Below are 19657 nucleotides of genomic sequence, written 5' to 3'. Positions count from 1 at the left end.
GAAGAAGAAGAAGAAGAAGAAGAAGAAGAAGAAGAAGAAGAAGAAGAAGAAGAAGAAGAAGAAGAAGAAGAAGAGAATCATTAATTTTATCATAAAACTACTTAGGTTCAGAATATAGCTCTGCCATTCACTGACTGATTATAACATTCACCAAGTCACGTAGCCTCCTGAGCTGCTAGCTATGGCTAGGAGTACGTGAAGCAATGGGTTTGACCGCATTGCTATGCACCCAGCAGGTGTGAGTCTCAGGCTAGCTCCATTGTCATTGTACACGTGATAGGAAGTTCTCAGGCAAGGTGACCCAAGAATTCAAGCTCTCTGATTCCTTGGCTAGAACTAACCTGGTGGACAGTAGGGTCTTTGGGCGGATGCTGTTCTAGCCAGCTGACCTGTGGGTTGTACCTGCCACCTTTGGTGTGCCACCGTCTGGGAGGAGCCAGATGCCTATCCTGGATCTGCCTGCCAACCACACTTCTGTCCCAACCAGGGCTGAGGCTGTCCTAGGCATGTCATGTAAGTGACAGCAAGTTGAGAATAAAAGGACACGGCCCGGGAGTCAAGAGATGAGAACCTCGTTCAGGGCAGCCACTAGACAGGTCTTCTCCCTCTCTTCTGAATCTCGCTTCTCCTCGCCTGTAAATTTAATGTTTTGCAGGTGATTGCCTTTGTGTTCTGAAGACTTCTAGACTGTGACCCCTGTGTGGGGTAAGGCAAGGCCCGAGTGTTGCAGCCAGCCTACGAGCAAACTTGCGATCGGCCTACACTTCGGGTAACCTTGACCCAGAGGCATTCAGCACACCAGCCTTGGATTTCCTCATCACTGAAAATGGAAGGAGATAACAGCCTGTGTCACAGGCCGCGTGAGGGCTTGCCCGACAATATGCCTGGCATAATTAAGTGCTCAGTAGAGGATGGTGTTTCTAGAATGAGTATTCACCAGGAGCCCCCTCTCCCCTGCTTTTTTTTTTTTCTTTTTTTGAGACAGGGTTTCTCTGTATAACAAATAGCTCTGGCTGTCCTGGAACTTGCTTTGCAGGTTGGCCTCGAACTCACAGAGATCTGCTTGCCTCTGCCTCCTAAGCGGTGGGATTAAAGGGGTGCGCCACCGCCAACCTGACGAGGCTATCTCTCTTACACGGTGTTGGGAATCACACCCAGGGTTGTCCACATAGTAGAGTGTCCCGCCACTGAGCTACATCCCCAGTCCCTCATCTGTTTCTTGACTCCTAGATGAAAGACTAAGACTAGCAAGGAGGAAAGAAGAAGCCAATGCTCTCCTTTCTTTTATTTTCTGCCCTCAGTAAGGAATCTTGGCTCTCCGCTCTGAAGACAGGACCAGCTACAACCTAACCCAAACGGCGGCAACGGGACTTGAACATGCTAAGTAGCACTGCCACATAACAGGTCAAAGAGAAGGCGTAAGCGCAAGTACGGTTCCAGTTTTAAAATTTCAGAAACATTCCTTTTATACATGCTCGCAGGAAGTAAGCTGGTGCAATTCCTGCGATGCGAAATTTGGCAGCAGTTGTAAAAACAACAAGTCCATTTACCTCTAACCCAGTATTTCCCCTCCAATTAGTTTAAACTTGGGAAAGCCCCTCTGTCTACAGTTGTTTGGTATTTATAGCGTCTGTTATGACAGCCACCTGTTTCAGATGACGGAGTAAGTTATGTGGACTAGAAAACTACATAACTGTGAGGAAGCGATAGAGGAAACTCTTCAATGCTTGAAGGTGGCAAGATCTCTAAGAAGTATTGTTCCCTGCGAGAACTGAGGGGCAGAATACTGTATGTTACGCTCCGCTCCGCGGTAGACACTCCCCAGGGAAGGCAAGGGGTGGGAATAAACGAGCAGATTAGCATGTAAACATGTCACATAAACATTAGAATATCTCTGCGAGGGGGTTGAAGAGGTGGCTCAGTGTGCTTGTTGGTTTTGTCACCTTGACACAAACTAGAGTTATCTGGGAAGAGGGTGGAACCTCACTTGAGGGAGTGCCTCCATCAGATTGGTCTGGGTGCAAGTCTGTGGGGGCATTTCCTTGATTGGTGATTGACGGGGGAGACAGGAACCACAGAGGAACCACTAGTTGAGACTGACTTGTTTGCATGGTTTGCTCAACCTGCCTTCTTATACATCCCAGGAGGTGGGCCCGGGGGTGGTACCTCCCACAGTTCCTCTGTGGTTCCTGTCTCTGCTACTCCTTGAGTTCCTGTGTGACCTCTCTCAATGATGGGCTGTGATGTGGAAGTGCAAGCCAAATCAACCCCTTCTTCCCCAGGAGGCTTTTTTTGGAGTATTTGATCATGGCAACAGAAAACAAACTGGGATACTCATCCTGTACAAGCTTGAAACCTGAGTTTAAGCCCCCAAAACGCACATAAAAGGCTGGGTGTGGGCTGTCAGGATGGCTCAGCAGGTAAAGGTGCCTACCATCAATCCTGACCACCTGAGTTTGACCTGAGATCCACATGGCAGAGAAAGAACTGACTCCCTCACACGGTCCTCTGACCTCCTTCCTATGAGTTCTGTGTACTCCCTCTAAAACATAATAGATATATACATTTTATTTAAAAGGTATAAGTACTGAGTGGCATGTGTTTGTAATCTGTTTGGTGAAGCAGAGACAGAGAGATTCCTGGAGTTCTCTGACCACCCAGCATAACCTACTTGGCAAGTTCCAGACCAGTGAGAAACTCTATAAACACACACACACACACACACACACACACACACACACACACACACACACCAAAACCAAAAACCAAACCAAAAACAAAACAAACAAACAAAAAAAAACAAAAGCAAAAACCAAAATAGTAACAAAAACAATACAAAAAAAAGTGAATGGCACTTGAGGAATGAGACACTGACCTCTGGCATCTACCGTCACCTGTACCTCCCCATCTAACACACATGCACATATACAAAGCAAAGAAAAAAAAATCTCCAGAAAGTCACACATCAGGCCTGAAGTTCTGAGAAATAGACAAGGGAGGGAAGATTTATCGTTTTAATAATTATAATCTATAACCTTGAGAAGATGGTATTAATGTTTCAAAACTTAAAATCTTATCAAGAAACAGAAGGAGCTGGGGATGAAAGGGAGGGAGGCACGGAGGGCAGGGCCCCGTTCCTGCAGTCCTGGGCAAAGTGAGAGCCATCAGATACAGCTGGGGGGGGGGGGGGGGCTAGGTGAGGTGGTGGGAGATTTGTGAAGCCCTTGTGCTGGGGCCTGGGTGACAAGGGAGGAGATAACACTTGGCAGATAGAATCAGACACTTCTGGCAGGGCTGTGATAGAGAGCTTGGGGTCGACCCTTATTTTCCACAATCCCCCTCCTTGGCCACCTTCTCACCCTGAAAGGGAGAACACAGGCTTTGCTTCCATACCCCCTCTCTTGACAAAGGGGCACAGAGTGAAGGTGGAGCCTAGAATGTCTTTTGTTTTTGCCAGTTGCCTGACTTCTTAGATGAATGTGTACTGTGAGAGCCAGGATCAATGGCCCAGTCTTCTGGAAATGGGAGAGACTTGGGCATACGCCAGGCCCAGGTGTGATGTTCGTTCTCCGTGTGAGCTCCCCTCTGGCTCCTGGACCGGTTGTTTATAAAGTGGTCACCTCCTGCTCAGGAATTTTAACAATTTCCTGTCATTTCGTGGTGTCATTAGATAGCTGGCCAGGTATGATCAGGTTTGAAGGCCACCGTGGATGGTTTCCCCCTTCATAACCAGCAGCTTGTACAACTGGGAGCCACAGGACTTTGATAATTGGTCAAAAGAACGGGGTGTGACTCACATCTCTGGCCCTGGGTAGCTCCATGACCATCTCGACTGCTCAAAAGCTCAGAATGCTACTATACATCCTGAAGGCTTTCCAGGAAAGGACAAAGGCATTCCATTGTTCCCCCCATAAAAGTGAATCCGAATGAGTCTGTTGGTCACCTGAACAGGAAAACACCCCACCCCCCCCACCCCCCCGGGGAAGTTATATTTCTAAAACACCTTAAGAAATAGTAGAAGGCCTATCTAAAGTAGGTTGGTGAAAGAGTCTCTCTGGATACTGGTCACTCTCACCCTTGAGAGTGTGTTCCACTTAAGCCGTCTCCCGGGTGTTGTCAACATCATCCCCCAAGGCCACCATTTTTCTCTGTGATAAACTACCCCTTCTTCTTCATTCTCTGCGTGTCTCATCTGAATTCTTGAGACTGAGATCACAAGGGCTGAGGAACTGAGTGGAGTCCAGAGTGAGATTCTGGCTACAGCGTGAACTTAGAGATGAGTACAGGCTGTGTGTGTGTGTACATGTATATATCTGATTGTTTTTATTAGCGTTTGACTTTCGGCAAAGCTCCTCGCCCAGACTTTGCATGTTGCTACTGTAATCGTATTGACACGTGATGTACACCAATCAGGGCCTTAGATGCTTTGCCTGTCGTGATAAAATGCTCTGCTAAAGGCAACTCAAGGAAGGAAGGCTTTGTTTCGGCTCATAGTTAGAGGTCATATGTCGTCACATCCACGGTCAAGAAGCGGATAAGGATGAAGGCTCATGCTGTACTTACCTGCTTTTAATACAGCCCAGAATCCCACCCCAGAAAACGATGCCACTCACAGTGGACAGATCTCATCTCAAGATAATCTCTAGAGGCATGTCTTCCAGGTCATTCTAGATCTTATGAGGTTGAGCATTGAGCACAAAAATATATTCATGGAATCCCGTAAATGGGGTGAAATGGCAATTTAACAGTTTCTTCTCACCTCTGCTGTCTCCTTTACTCTCCACACTCCCCTTCCTCTCGGGGGTTTATTCAACAAATGTTTAGTGAGTAAAAGTGTCATCAAGAGGCTGTGGTAGGTCTTAGAATTTCAGAGTTAAAATATGGCCATGCTATCCAAGGTCTAGCCTAGGCATCAAGATCAGAACATACAGAAAACGATACATGACCAAGGATCCAAGGTGATGTGGGAACCCAGAGAAGGAAAGTCCAACCCAACCGAGCAGCTAGAAAAGATCAAAAGCTTCCTAGGGAAGATGAAGCCAGGGTTCAGCGTTAAGAGAGAAATAGACAAAAGCAAGCAACGTGAGGGAGTGAGCTGAGAGCAGAAAGGCAGGAGATTCCATATTCAAAGGAGGGTGATGGGATGGATGCAGAGATTGCAGAGAAAATGACAGATGGAATCACAGAGGACTTTTAAAAAGTGGAAGAAAGTTGAAGGAGAGTGGAGAGAGAGAGAGAGAGAGAGAGAGAGAGAGAGAGAGAGAGAGAGAGAGAGACTCATTACAGGTGAAGATTGAATTCAAAGAGAGGAACCAGGACCACAGTGCAGTTCCCAGGCTGAGTTCTCCCTGCTCCACCCTTCCTTCCTAAACTGAATTTAGCCCAGCTAGGAAGCTTCATGTAACTGGTAAACAATGGTAACGTGAGTCTCTAATCTCAAGTTCACAGGGACCCAGAAAGGGAAATCACTGAGTCAGCATCTTCAAAAGGTTTTCCTGGACCACCTAGCATTTTAAATGGTGGAAGAAGTTTGGCTCGGTGCAACCTTAGGTGGATGTGCCTAACTGTGTTGCTTACTCTTCAAGAAACTTGTTAGCCTGAGACCCGTTCTTTTACACAGGGCTTTTCCTTACAGGCTTGGCATCCTTCCCCAGGGGAGTGGTCTGTCTGGTTCTCTCCTCCAGACACCCAGGGCTGATCCTCAAGAATCTGCCTCAGCACCCACACAAGTCTGAACAGGGCCTGAAGACAGTCTCCAACCGCAACCTCATTGTCCCACACCCTGGGAGGTGGGTCTTGTCCCTGCTTGCTGGAGTTTGGGAACAGCGAAGCCTGAGTAGTCAGCCTAGACTTCGTGTGGAGGTGGGGCCTTGTCTGGTGTGTGGCCCAGGACTGTGAAGAAGGGAAACCCCAGGTAGGGGTGGCAACCGGCTTCTGCTCCCCAGAGGCTGTGAAGCTGCAAGTCAGAATAAGTAACAAAAGAATGATGAGGGTGGGAGGGGTGGCTAAGAGGCTAAGGCTGTCTAGAGCTGGGGTCCTGGAAACAGTTCCTGAGAAGAGACTCATGAAGGCAGTTGCTTCAGGAGAGGAGCAGGACAGGAGTGGAGAAGCAGGATAGGGAAGAGAAAGAAGTAACAGCTGAGAGGGCTGAGCTTGAAGAAATAACAGTATGTCTATCCTTGGGTGTGATGGAGGGCTTCCCACCAAGTCCCAGCCTTAGCTCCCCCATAGGGCGCTGTATGTAACCATGCCTCCACCAGGACGAACAGGGCTCTCATGCTCCTCCACTTAGCCGTGACTAAGGGTTCTTCCAGACCTAAATCCCCTGTGGGTGCGACAGCTTGAGTCTCCCACAGACAAACCCCGGATCACTGAATGCAGGACACCGGCGGCAGAAAAGGACAGAAATTAGAGACAGGTGTTCAGAGGACGTGGGCAGAAGGAAGGCGACAGAATCTGGGGGCGGGCTGCGCCAGCGAATGCTATGTCCTGACTTTGTTTCTGCCTCTGTGACCCAGGCCAAATGACTTAATCTTATGGACCTGTTTTGCCAACTGTACAGTGGGGACACTCCCTCTCACAGGGTGCTGCGTGGGATAAACAAGATAACACGAACAAAGGGGTTCAGCATGGGGCCCTGGCGTTCAACAATTAGTGAGAACGTCTTATCTGGCCACATTGGGGCTCTTGCACTGTCCATCCCCCAGAGACCAGATCTGTGACCATGGTGGAGTTCACATTCCCCGGTCTCATCTCCTCCCACTTCTGCTGTTACCACAGACTGACTAGCGTCTCATCTGTGAGATATATTGTCACTCTTCCTTGCTCGACTACGAATCTTGAAGGTAGGGGTTGTTTTTGTCCCAATGTTTTTATCCCATGACACCGTCCTGGGGCCTGACATATCACATCACAGATGCTAAACATACGTGATGGCTAATCTTCATTATCAACTTCCCCTGATCTAGGATCACCATGGAGACACCTCTGCGCACGTCCTGGAGGGGGGTTTCCAGAGAGGATTAACTGAGGATGACAGACCCACCCTGAACACGGTGACAATCATGTCATGGCCTGAGTGAAAGGAAGGAAGGGAGTTGAGTGCCGGTGTTCACCTTCCTCTGCAGTCTGACTGTCAACACCTCGTTCCCACCACCACACCTCTCCCACCACGGTGGACGGAACCCTCAAACTACAAGCCAAAATAAATGCTTTTTCTTGCTCACGTTGCTTGCGACAGGTACTGTGCCATAGTAATAAGGACAGTAACTAATATATTATTGGTTTGTTAAATGGATTATTTAGCCTAACCTATTCCGGAACAGGAGTTAAGGAACGTTTGGTTTTACAAGATAATTCTAGATTGTTTTCAAAGCACTCGTACCAATTCACACTCCTCCCAGCTATGTGTAAGGGCTGCTGTGTCCCCATCTTCTCTGGCACTTGGCACTATCACACTGTATTACATGACAGGCTTTTATAGGAAACCCATTCCCTCTGGTTCCCATTGGTGGTTGTGTGGAGGCTGTGACGGTCAGTTCTTAACTGCCAACTTGCTACAGCCTAGAACCAACCAAGGCAGAGGTTCTCAACCTACGGGTTGTGACCTCTTAGGGGTCAAATGACGCTTTCACAGGGGTTGCCTAAGACCACTGAAAAACACAGATATTTACATTACCATTCACAACTGTAGCAAAAGTACAGTTATGAAGTAGCAACACAAACGGTTTTATGGTTGGGAGTCACCGTAGCATGAAGAACTGTATTTAAGGGTGGCAGCGTTAGGAAGAATGAGAACCCGTGACCTAAGAAGACAGCCTTGATTGAGGGATTGTCTAGATAAGGTTGTCATGGGGAAGGATGACGCGATGACTTCAATCAATCAAAAGGCCCAGGAAGGCATACTGAGGACAGGGGACACATTTGGTCTGGGGTGTGTTCTAGAGGCAGGGTTCATGTCTACAGTCACAGGAGTATGAAAGGCAGTGAAGGATGGCAGTGAGAGCCATTCCTCACGTCATGCAACGCCCTTGAATTTCTCGAGCTCTGGGAAGCATTTGCCAACATCTATGGGTCAAGGAAATAACTCTATTTTCCAGATGCTTGTCCTTCTCTAAAAGGCCAAACTTTAACTACTTGTCTACTTTGTGTGTGTGTGTGCGTGTGTGTGGGGTTATGTGCACCTGTATGTACAGGTGTGTGCATGTGTATTACAGGTGTGTGCACATGTTGCAAGCCCAGAGTCTCTCTTATCCTGCTGCCTGCAGATCTGGATGTAGAACTCTCAGGTGCCTGTCCAGTACCGTGTCTGCCTGTGTGCCCTCATGCTGCCCACCATGATGACAATGGGTTAAATCTCTGAACCTGTAAGCCAGTCCCCAATTAAATGTTTTCCTTTATAAGAGTTGCCATGGTCATGGTGTCTCTTCACAGCACTAGACACTAAGACACAGAGGAAAAAAAAATATCCTCTTCTCCTCAAAGGGAAATTGAAGGTTAGAAGCACCAGGAGGGTTGGCCACCATCCTGCTCTCCAAAATGAAGTCATTCTGAGGACAAACTTATAAAACAAAGGCTGAGAAAACGAGAAAGATGGAAAAGTCTCCCCCAGTGCCAGGAGGAGCATCTGGGTGAAGGCTTTGTCTGAAGCTGGTGAAGCCTCAGCAAATCTTCTTCATCGTTTAAGCCCCCTTTGATTTGATTTTCCATGACAGGCAACTGAAAGCATTGCAAATGATGCTGATGTCAACGGGCACCCATTTCTTTAGGGAAGGCTAATCAGTATGATGAGGGTGTATTAGGACCAACCACGTAAAACAGGGATTTCTAGGGCCCCCCCTAGGCTGCCATCCAAGAGAACGAGCTGTCTCTCGAGAAGAGAATCAGGCTTCCTATGTGGTCCCAGAGGGCAGGCCTGATGAGACAGCTCCTCCTAGACACAGGTAACGAGGAAATGCGTTCTCTGTGGAGCATTCTAAAATGACGATAAAAGTCACAGAACTTTAATAAGTTTGCATTAGCATCGCGTGCTGGAAATTCTAAACCACTTCAGTAATAAAAAAATATCCCATTTTGCATGGACAGACAGCTCCTGCCACACCTCCACCACTTGCTATGCCTCTGCCAACGAGGAGAAATTACAGGGAATTCAGTTTCAAAGCTAATAAAGAAAGAGCTTTCTAACAGGCAATAATGGAACGCGCTATCTTGGGGCTGATGAATTATCCATTGCTGTGCTTTCCAAATAGAAGCTGGAATGTTACTCAGTCGAAGCCTGAAGCCAGTGGATTACCTTAACTGACCTTGACGGCACCTGCTGGCTCTACAAAGAACGGCAAAGGAGTGACTGAGGCAGCTCTGTTCAGTTTAGTACAGGGTAAAGTGGAGGGCACCTTGGGTGATTCCCATTGAGTTATGGTGAGGTAGAGATAGTCCTGATTAACTGCAGAAGCATTAAGATTCACGTGGACATTGGGAATCAAAGCGCACAGGATTCTGAATTAGGAAGTGAAATCTACGATTGCTGATTGTAAGAAATGTGGCGTCCAGGACTGGAGTCAGTTAACTCAGCAGTTAAGAGCACTCGCTGCTCTTCCAGAGGACTCAGGTTCAACTCCCAGCACCCACACAACAGCCCACAGCCATCTGTTAAGTCCAGTCCCAGGGGATCTGATCCAGTCTTTTGGCCTCTGTAGACCAGGCACATACACAGCACACAGACATCTGTGCAGGCAAAACCCTCACCGATGTGCAAACAATTCAGTTGAATTTTAAAAAGAAATGAGGCAGTTCTGAAGCTAGAGGAGGAGCTTTGGGAGGTGGAGTTCTGAAATCTACAAGGTCACTGAGAAGAAGAAACACCTGAAAGTAACCAGGAGGCCGCAGAGGGCGTGGTCACATGCCAGCAGGCTAACCTGGTTAGGCAGCTCCACCCTCTCTGCACAGCTCTCGCCTCAGAAAGCCACAGTGTCTACACGCAGGTAACATCTGTGAGTTCTGGGTCTTCTGGGCTCAGAGCCATCCCACCTGTGCACCGAGGACACCGTGCAGTCAATCTCCTCCGTAAGCATGAAGGACACTGCCGTTCTTTGCAGTTCACAGCAAGCCAGCCGAAGGTTACCTTTGCTCTTGGTTATCCGGCAGGAAGTGATAGTCTCTCAGCTGGAAGTAAGGTCTATTAAGGGCATGCCTGCGGTGAGGTTGTGTCTTCTATAAGGCAGGAAACCTGCACCAAGGAATCATAACAATGTGGCTGCCTAAACAAGACCTGAACAATAACAGCAGCTGCCATGGCAGTGCAGAAGAGGGAAATCTCATGGGGCCCCATGCCTAGAGGAAGAGCTACAGGAAATTAATGTTGAGAGAGGGTGAGTTAGTGTTCCTCAAGGATGAAGCTCGTGTTAGGAGATCTAATCTAATCCCATGTCATCGGCTCTGAACATGTATACACATATATGCATATATATGTATATGCAACATTAAATGAACTCTTCAGGTTGTACTTAAATATTTACCCTTTCTCACACACACATACACAAACAAAATTAAAGAAAAAGATGTCATGAATTTGAAAGGGAGAAGAGATGGGCATGAGAGGAATTAGAGGGAGGAGACAGAGGTGGAAAATGATGCAAATATAGTACACACATAAGAAACTCAACATTAAGTAAAAAAAAAATCTTCCAAACAATGGAAACTGGACTGAATTACTTAATATATTTTGTTTTCTTGCTCACTCCTTCCTCTTCTTTCTCCTCCTATTTATTCTCTCTGCCTAACAGCCCTGCCTATCTTTCTCCTGCCCAGCTATTGACTGTTCAGCTCTTTATTAGATCAAGCAGGTGTTTTAGACAGGCAAAGAAACACAGATTCACAGAGTTAAACACATGCAACATAAAAGAATGCAGCACACCTTTGCGTCATGAAACAAATGTCCCACAGCATAAACAAATGTAACACATCTTCAACACTTCCACAACACTACAGTGAAGACAATCTAATGATCATCTTGGTGAGGTGTTCTGGAAAAGGTTTCCTATACATTGCAGGTAATCCTCATTCATCTCAGGGCTGATTGGCTTCTTCTGAGGGTTATTTAGCTGTCTGATTCGCTTTCCATGCCTCCTGACATCTTAGACATTGTATAGTTTAACATCATCATCACCAAGGACAAGGGCTGATAAGCAGGGCTCAGAGCAGCCCCAGCTTCTGTTCTGAGGAGGTTGTATGGACTTCTGAGTCCTGGTTTTCATGACCATAAACATGGAGGCTGGCCAGAAGAATAAAATGAGGTGTGACCCACAAAGCAGCTGGCCCAGTGACTGCGGAGCTTCCCCGACATGCTTACATAACAAAAGGGGTACGTGAAAAGGAGATCTGGGATTCGCTGTGAAGGTTCCTTCCCAGACCCTGGATTAGGCACCCGAACAGCTGTTTTCAGAGATCCTCTATCAAGTGGGGAAGAAAAGTTAAAGTGGCTGCTTTCTGACTCAGGCAGAAAACTGCAGCAAACGACCTTGCAGGTGCTATTTATTAGGTTTGTTTTTTTTTTTTTTTTTCCTGAGATAGGGTTTCTCTGTGTAGTCCTGACTGTCCTGGAACTCGCTCTGTAGACCAGGCTGGCCTTGAACTCACAAAGATCCACCTGCCTCTGCCTCCCAAATGCTGGAATTAATGACATGCGCTACCTCTGCCTTGGCACAGGTATAATTTTTAAGACAAGAGAAAGGGAAGTCTGAGTTAGAATGGGCTAGGATGAGGTGGTATGTTATGATTGGGCATGTTAATTAGGTGAACTAAAGGGGGCTTTTGATTGCTGGACTTTAATACTTTGATAGCTGGACCTTGGTAGTGAGCCTCGGGAGGAAAACGTGGCCGAATGAGGGACTAGACCTCGGTGACTAGCAGTTTAGCGAGGCAGAGGGAATGGGGGAGAAGAGCAAGGCCTGCCAGAGCCATGTTTGCCACGCTGGCTGTCTTGAGTCCCTTCACACTGAACTATTGAGAAGGAGAAAGGACCAGACTTGGAAGATGGGAAGGACAAGGGGGCGGCACAGAGGAGGAACACAAACCTAGCACAAGTAGTCAGCGTTAAGGTTTAGCGACAGAAGAGAACCTTGGCGCATTGGGGCCAAGGAACACTGCAGAGAGCACAAGGTGCAACAGATCTCACGCAAGAGGTTTATTAAGGGTGTGGAGGGGGGTGGTGTAGCAAAAGGCCACCTCTCGGCGGAGACAAGAGACAGAGAGACCGAGGGACGGAGAGTGGGCTATGATGGTGGGGACATTTTAAAGGGTACGCAGCTCGAGGCCACAGTGGGAATTGTGTTGCAGTTGGCAGCTGGTGATGACAGGGCTGCTGGTCCTGAGTTTCTGAAGCGGGAGTGGGGTGGGGGGTGGGGGCAGCTGGTTCTGGAATGTGGGCGGTTCCTAACATTCAGAATGAAAGGCTGACCTTTTTAGTTCCACACTGTCCTTATAGCACTCTGTAAAATAAATAAATAAATAAATAAAAATAAAAAAAAAATCCAAGTAAGTCTCACAATACAGTATGTAACAGAGTAGGCAGTTGCCTATCAAGACACTGGCTGAGACGAATGGAGGCACTCAGTGTGAGAGGCTCCTCTCGGGAACTAGAGTTGGCCCCTAGGATAATGGTGCTGCTCTATCCCAATGCTAGAAAGTGTGCCGTCTAGTTTAGAAACAGTGAAGCCGTGGTCATCGTCTGCAGCCCGGGAAGTTGAAGGTCAGAATGTCAGTAGATCCAGTCTGGTGAGGACCTGCTTCCTGGTTCATAACTGGTATCTTTTCACTGTGTCTTCAACAGGCCAGTTGGGATGGCCTCTCTCAGGGCTCTTTCTTAAGGGCACTCATCTTATTCATGAGGATGGCGCCTTTGTGACTGAACCTGCTCTCCGGACACAATCTCCTATGGCCTCCTTGAGAGTGGAGACTTCAGCCCGTGAATTCCAGGGTCTGTGATGTGAGCAAGTCAACCAGCACTGGGGGCTTTCCATTAAGACCAAAAGGATAGCTGGGGGTTGGTGGCGCACGCTTTAATCCCAGCTCTCAGGAGGCAGAGGCAGGCGGGTCTCTGTGAGTTCGGGGCCAGCCTGGTCTACAGAACAAGTTCCAGGACATGTAGGGTTGTTACATAGAGAAACCCTGTCCTGAAAAACCAAAAATCAAAACCAAAAAGGTTTGCTAAGCGCAAAGACTTCTGGGATGATTAATGTCCTAACAGTAAAGAGTGATGCTGGAACCCAACAACAAGAGAAGAGAAAGGTCTCTGGAATGAGTGCTCTTTTAACCACAGGGAATAGGAAGGTATATGGCTTGTTTGTCAACTTGATACAAACTAGAGTCCCCAAGGAAGAGGGACATCAGTTGAAATTGCCTCCACCTGACTGGTCTGTGGGCGTGTCTGTGTGAAATTTTCTTGATTACTGGTTGAAGTAGGAGGGCCCAACCCACTGGAGGAGATGCCACTCCTGAGAGGTGGGCCTGGTTGGTTTAAACAAAGACAAACAAACAAACAAAAAGCAGACTTTGCAAACTAGGATAGGAAGCAAGTCTGCAACATTCCTCCGAGCTCTTTGCTTTAGTTTCGGCCTCCAGGTTCCTGCTGCGAGTTCCTAACCTGGTTTCCCTTGATGGTGGACAATGAGCCAAACAAACCCTTTCCTCCTGTGTTACCACAGAGAAGAAACCAGGATAGAAGAGCATCTGAGGGCGGAACCTCGGAAGTGAGGAGGGAGGAAAAGTTTGGAACTAAGGACGGAGAGGGAACCTGTGAGCTGCAAACAGGCGCTTGGCAAGACAGATGCTTCTCAAAAGTGGGACGGAACCCTTGGGTCCAAATCACAGAGCGTCTATTAAATGTCACAGTAAAATAGGCGACCATATTCTTGGATAAACATAGCCAGGGCTTTTTTTCCCCTTCTGATTCCTCCATGGACCCCCCACAGAGCTGGCTGCAGGGGAATGATGGCCATGACAACTCCAGGAGATGCATTTTAGGGTGGGGGTGTGGGCAGAGAATGAGGCAGTGCGGTCAGAGGGGGACATCCCTTCGTCATCCCTGAGAGACTGGGGTGATGCACTGCTGGAGTTGACAGCCCTGAGGGACCAGGGTCTGGAACTCAGAGCAGGGATGGAACTAATGAGCTGGGCATCGTGGGCAGGAAAAACTTGGTCATTGGATTAAGGAGCTCTTAGCTAAAATTCAGGGAGACAGAAGGACTGGCCAGGTCTCCTGGAGGTCAGATTTGGAACAGTATTTTAATGCCTACTGCCCATTTCTGCTGTGACAGCAGCCTGTCCCCCCCCCTTTTTTTTTTGAAACTCACCCACCACGTAGGCTTTGGGTCTGTGAGTTTTGTCAAAGGGCTGGGGTCTGTGTTATGGTTCCTGGGGAGGAGGCGCCGACATACGGTGGAGCATCCTACCCCCACCCTATTGGGCGTCAGGTCTGAGAGCAACCCATTGGTCCTCACTCCCTCCTCCTCAGTCCCAACCTTTCCTCACTTTTGCTTCTGCAGGTTCTGTTCTACCACGAGCCTGCCTCTCCTTCCTCGTTTCCTGTGTTTGTCTTCCGCGGGCAGTCCCAGCATCACCTCCTCCCTATTGGGCCCAGGAGAGAAGGTGCTGAGGCTAGTCTGGGACAGCAGAGCCAAGGGCAGGATGGGTCCAATCAGCCTTACTCCCGTCTGCTCAGACACTCTGTGTCTCTCGGCTGGAGGGTGTGAATGTTTAGTAGGTTAGCTTTCTCTCTCATGTTGTCTTAATGAACACGGACAGCTCAATTTTACCTTGGAGAATCAATTTAAAATAGTGGAAATTGAGGCCACACAGGGGATGATATTTAGGGGAATGAGGTCACTTTCCCAATGGTCCTCAAGTCAGGGTACTTGGGAAAGTCACCTTTTTAATTGTCATTCAGGTCAAGGGCTACAAACGGTGGCCCAGCGTAGCTGACGTGTCAGTGAGTTCTTGGGCTTGTGGATTATTGTTTTACAGTTACTGTTTAAAACATAAGCTATTTCACAGGGGTTGTCTTGAATCAAATAGCAAAGTCTCTTCCCGGCACGGGGTCTTAGTCCATTCTATCAATCCAGCTGGGTTTGAGGGACGGCTGCCACAATTGATCGGTCCAAGTACTGCAATTTGCCCCAGCTTTTATACAATCATTTTATTTCACTTAGCTTATGACTCAATGGAAATATCTTCAGTTCCCTGGAGAGATTTGGCTGAACACCTGTCGATGATAAAGGGTTCTTGCTGAAGAGAGACTGGAATGTCTTAGGGTTTCTGTCACTGTGAAGAGACACCATGACCACAGCAACTCTTATAATTTAATTGGCATGGATTACTTGTAGTTCACAGGTTTAGTCCATTATCATCATGGTGGGACATGGCAGACATGTTCCTAGAGAAGTAGCTGAGAGTCTTACATCTTGCAGGCAACAGAAAGTGGTCTGTCTCACTGGGCATGGCTTGAGCAAATATGAGATCTCAAAGCCCACCTCCACAGTGACATACTTCCTCCAACGAGACCACACCTACCCCAACAAGGCCATACCTATCACAACAAAGTCACACCTCCCAATAATACCACTCATTTGGGGGTCGTTTTCTTTCAAACCACCACACTGGGTGATCAGAGCACTGGGGATGAGCTGGCAGATACCCGAGTGACTCCATATTGGGAGTGATCAGATAATGAGGTCAGGGATTCTTGCTAAACCGACTGATCAGGGCTTTTGCTAAAACTGGATTTTACAGTGAAGCTCAGGTGGGTCTAAAGGGCCTGACTAGTGTTCCGTCAAATAGAGAGTCTTGTCAGTGAGGAGACCGTTTGCTCTCTCAGTTAACAAAACTTACAGCGGCTGGCTGGAATGCTCAGTTCTGAAGGGAAGACCTGCTGAGTGTGGTTTGGGCTCCACTGTGACCCACCCCTGTGCTATTTAGGTCCTTTGCTTAGTGCAAGGCAAAAGCCAGTGGAGTGAACTCAACCCTGCCACTGCAGCGATTCCAAGGCAGGAATTATTCCTTGTGGCTTCTGTACTTTGTTATCCAGCCTAGATTTTGTCTCTCCATCTCTGCTGATAGAAGTTGCTTACCTGCTGGTGTGGTCGGACCTTCTTAAGTTGCCTGAGCCCCTGGAGAGCCACCCTTCTTGGGCTTCCCCTTCAAAACTGGGCAAACTTCACTGTGTGATCCTGAGTCTTCAGTATGACTTCCTGCCCTCTTGATCACCTGTGTCTAATTAATCCCTGCCAGCCATTTGCCATTTCTAGTCATTTAGTCTAATTAACATAATGTCACCAATATACTGAATCTATATGATGTGTCTAGGCACTCTAAGTCACTCTGACTTTAGTTGGGTCTTAATGGTCACCCAGCATAGATTCCACACTTCTATTTGGGGGAAGACTGGAGATACACACCAGTGGTCCCGTCAAATGAATGCCAATCTTCCTTTTCTAAGAGGGATCATGAAAAAATCCATGCGTAAAATCACTGGTGGCCCACCGTGTGCCTGAAGCCAAGCCAGACTGATACAGAAGGTCCTACTTCTGACCATGCAGCAACAACCTCTGTATCCAGGACGCACCTAGCTTTGGAGGTCTAGGTAAGGTTCTTAAATGGAGGCAAGACCCAAATGATCTTCAAAGTTGACTCAAGTCTCTGCTGGTCACCCAGAGGTAGCTTATTATTTTTTGATCTTTCTTCCCCACCTCCTCACCTTTTATAGGGAATAGATTCTTATCTCATACAATATATCATGATTGCAGTTTCCCCTCCCTGTACTCCTTGCAGTTCCTCCCCAACTCCTCTCCCATCCATATCCACTCCCCTTCTGCCTTTCCTTAGGAAAGAACAGGATTCTAAGAGATAACAAGACATAGCAAAATAAAATATAACTAGATAAAATGTTAAAAGGAGGCCGCTTGTTGGTTCCTGACTGCTCAGCCCCGAAATAATCACACAGAAACCATATTATTTAAATCACTGCTTGGTCTATTAGCTCTAGCTTCTTATTGGCTAGATCTTACATATTAATTTAACCCTTCTCCATTAATCTGTGCATCACCACGAGGTCGTGGCCTACCAGCAAAGTTTCAGCGTGTCTGTCTCCAGTGGAGGCTCTATGGCTTCTCCCTTACTCTGCCTCCTTTCTCCCAGCATTCAGTTTAGTTTTCCCTGCCTGTCTACCCTATCAGGCCAAGCAAGTTTCTTTTTCTTTTTTCTTTTTTTGCAAGTTTGTTTATTAAACAATGGTATTTGCGGCATACAGAGGGAAATCCCACATCAATGAAACAAAAACCATCACATCAAGGTTGGACAAGAAAACCCAACAGAAGGAAAAAGGCCCAAGGATAGGCACAAGAATCAAAGACCCACTTGTTCACACTCATAAAAATATAAAAACACATCACTGGAAGCCATAATATATACACAGAGGACCTGGTGCAGACCCATGCAGTCTGTGCACGTTTTGCAGTCTGATGAGTCCATATGAACTTTGCTCAGTTGATCTAGATTCATTGTTCCCCTGTTGTCCTCCCTTTTTTTTTGATTGTTCTTGTTAGCTGCAGGAAGCAGAGCTTTCAGAAGATCATACTTTGACATTTTTTACTGCACCAACATAAAATCAAGAACTAATGTAGATGCTGCATGAGCAACCAAATATATGCTGTCCAGATAACACATTTGGATGCTAGGATAGTGACCACTAGACTTGCCTGTGCACTCAGTGGACCCACAGTGAGCCAGACAGTTTCTTAACTGCTGTCAAGAGCACCAGCCTACTGGAAGACTGCGTGGCACTCCAGATTTCAGATATCCATGATAATTAGGCACCACAAGCAAGTTCGTGGACATTTATTTACCCGATTAAGTGGCCTCATGTGTCACTGAGAATAAAGTTTATACTTCTTGGAAGATGGTCTACTCCTGGGAGTTAAATATGGACACTTAATCTCAGATTTGGTTGCAAAGGTAATGTTCTTCCTTCCTCCCCCCCTTCCTCCCTTTCCTCCCTCCTTTCTTTCCGTACTCCCTCCTTCCCTCTTGTTTGCAGAATGTGCTGATATGGGATTATTGCTACTGAGGAAATCCATCCCTCAGATCTGGAAGGAGCCTCGAGTTTCATTCATGTGAACCAACGCACACTTGATCCCTGTGGCTATAAAATTGAGCTCTGGAGGTACTTCCAGTCTAGTGTGCGAGGATGGCCATAAAGTGGTCATCCAGTGTGAGAGACCGTGTCACCCTGACAACCTCAAAGAAACAGACTTGAGGATGGATCGTGACTGGAAACGCAGCATGGAATGAGTTGATGACTGGTATGAGCTGGGATGCCCCCCCCCCCAATTCCTAACCCTTGGGTCAGCACCTCCATCTCTACCCTGCTTCATTCCTCCTCCTTTGCTTTGAAATTGTCAAAGGTACACTTGCTCCCGCATGCAGAGGAAAGTCATTAAAGCGGGAATGTAGCAGATTCTTCATCACAGTTGAGGAAAGCCTGGAATTTTTATTTGTGTTGCCATCATTTGTTCAACTTTGATTCCCCATTAGACCCATGTGAAGTGTGTGCTTGTGTTGTGCATGCGTATTTGTGTAGTGTGTATGTGTTGGGGACTGTGGACCACCAGACCCTGAATTTTCTGTAAACAACTTGTTTTCCTCTGCTCTGAGCAGCCTGCAGTTGCTGCTCTGAGCACAAGACCCTGATGGCAGGAGAGTGGGTTCTGATGAGTCTGCAGCTGAAAGATCCCGAGAGCTGGGGCACGGCCAGAGCCTTCGACAAGCTGACAATAAAGGGGGCATTCTTGGCATTCTTGCTTCAGGGATGACCTGTGTCATTGTCTCACTGTATAGTGTGTTAGTGTTTAAATCTCCAGGCCCTTGCCCGAGACTCGTGAACTGTCTTGTAGTGCACTACAGGTCTTGTACACATAGTAGCATGGACGGTACATGTCGCCTGTGTATGTGTACGTGTAGAGGCCAGAGTCAATATGGTGTCCCATCTGTTGTTCTCCATATTACTTTTTGAAATAGAGTCTCTCACCAAACCTGGAACGTGCTGGACTGATTGACCAGCAAACCCCAGGCTTCCTCCTGTCTCCACTTCTCCAGTGCTGGGATTAGAAGCATACAGTGATATGCATCGCTATGTACACAGGGCCTTTGGCGTGGATGCTGTGGATCCAAATTCAGGTCCTCACACTTGCACAGAAAACACTTTCCTGAGACATCTCCTGAACCTGGAAGGTGATTTTCCATCATTTCCTCAAAGCTGAACAGTTCTGATGACCTGGTGGATGAAGGAGATAAGACTTGTTGACTTTCAAAGATGGCTCATGTTGAATACTTAGGTGGCATATGACTCTCCCTAAGATGGTACTAGAAGGTAGTCTCCTTGGAGGATCCGGTCAGAAGCATTGGCTTTCGCCTGTCTAGCTAGCATTGCCGGCAGCAGGTTCTTTCCTGGCAATCTAGATGCCATCTTGGAGGTGAGGTCATGAAACAGCGGGGGTGTGAGAGCACTAGATGTTGTGGGCAAAGCAACAGCTCCAGGGAATTTTCTAGATTGACGTAGCAGGGTCAGAAAAACACCCCCAGGCAAATGCCCTTTTCTATCTGCGCTGGC

General features: G+C 47.4%; 1 long non-coding RNA gene across 2 annotated transcripts; it reads left to right on the top strand.

The window, feature by feature from the left end:
- The first annotated feature begins 46 nt into the window (after window positions 1–46).
- On the top strand, window positions 47–7196 carry LOC126503526 (uncharacterized). Of its 2 annotated transcripts, none has more exons than XR_007592318.1 (4): window positions 47–1428; window positions 5636–5789; window positions 6781–6845; window positions 6969–7196. It is a non-coding gene; the product is annotated as an uncharacterized lncRNA (long non-coding RNA). The 2 variants fall into 2 exon arrangements; XR_007592317.1 differs by having other exon boundaries at window positions 6519–6845.
- Window positions 7197–19657: the final 12461 nt, after the last annotated feature.

The sequence above is a fragment of the Alexandromys fortis genome, unplaced genomic scaffold (genome assembly GCF_014885135.2).
Source record: "Alexandromys fortis isolate MF-2015 unplaced genomic scaffold, M_Fortis_MF-2015_v1.1 scaffold_2_1_26212458, whole genome shotgun sequence".
Classification (NCBI taxonomy): domain Eukaryota; kingdom Metazoa; phylum Chordata; class Mammalia; order Rodentia; family Cricetidae; genus Alexandromys; species Alexandromys fortis.
This window is presented reverse-complemented; position numbering and strand designations above follow the sequence as displayed.